At 55.2% G+C, this 959-nt stretch overlaps 1 long non-coding RNA gene across 1 annotated transcript in view; it reads left to right on the top strand.

Moving 5' to 3' along the window:
- The window catches only part of LOC103592504, a 2508-nt gene extending 1549 nt beyond the window's left edge, over positions 1 to 959 (top strand). The window contains exons 2-3 of the long non-coding RNA XR_550667.1: positions 52 to 142; positions 456 to 959. This is a non-coding gene — a long non-coding RNA (uncharacterized LOC103592504). The remainder of the gene's footprint in view (positions 1 to 51; positions 143 to 455) is intronic.

The following is a 959-nucleotide window of genomic DNA, read 5'->3' on the forward strand; positions in this document are numbered from 1 at the left end:
GTCAGCCCCCTCGAATGTTTTGTTCTAAACATGGTGCTGGACTGTCTGCAGCTGAACCTTCGAGGCTCAGAACTGGAGCGCTGCGTTCACCTTCTTCTGGCCAAGAAGGAGCACCCGGCACACATTGAGGCAGAGCACAAGGGTGAGGAGGATGGGGTGGGTGCATGTGAGGGTTTGGGGGTGGGGCTGGGCTGGGCTACACAGAGCAGAGCTTCCAGATGTGGGGGTGCGGACAGGGGCTCTGAGAAACTCAGACCAATCCTGCAGCATTCTGCATCTGGGGATACTTGCTGAGGCTGGCTCATTGCACTTGGGCTTTTCAGAAAGACAGGGGAAGTTTGTTCTGTCATTGGAAAGTACGTAGGAAGTCAGTCACATGGAGGGTATTTTGTCTTCTTGGGGCTGGAAGTCCAGCCCAAGCTCAAACACCATCCAAGAGCTTATGCCTTCTCCAGGTCCATGGCCATGTCGAGAGCCAGAACCAGAGGAAGCGGAGCTCACAGCCATGCAGACGTCACCAGAACAGGAATGAGGCCCAGCATGGAGGATAGTGGTGGCTGCAGAGCTGGAGGCAACCCCAGCCAGAGCACCCACACCAGCACTGGATCCACCTCGAGCTCTGCCACTGGCTCCAGGTCCCGGGCAAGATGTAGCACCTGCTGTCGAGGAGGATTCCGTGATGGAAGCTCTTTTTGTGGCATGTCCAGTGCCAGGAACCCCCTCTGCACCAGCTGCAGAACCTGAGCTTCCAATGGTCCCACACCTTGCGCCAGCTCCTGTCCCACCTTCCCTGCCAGCTCCTGAGCACCTGACCCTGTCGCCTCTTGCCCCACAGCTATCCTTCCCCTACTCTGCCATTGTGTTTGTCTTCACTTTTGTCTCCGTTGTGCATCTCCTCCAAGTTTTCTGTCTTTTCTCTAGTAGATTTTCCTTGCAATAGAATAAAATGTTTTAGTGTT

Source organism: Galeopterus variegatus, unplaced genomic scaffold, assembly GCF_000696425.1.
Source record: "Galeopterus variegatus unplaced genomic scaffold, G_variegatus-3.0.2 Scaffold1162, whole genome shotgun sequence".
In the NCBI taxonomy this organism is placed as follows: Eukaryota; Metazoa; Chordata; class Mammalia; order Dermoptera; family Cynocephalidae; genus Galeopterus; species Galeopterus variegatus.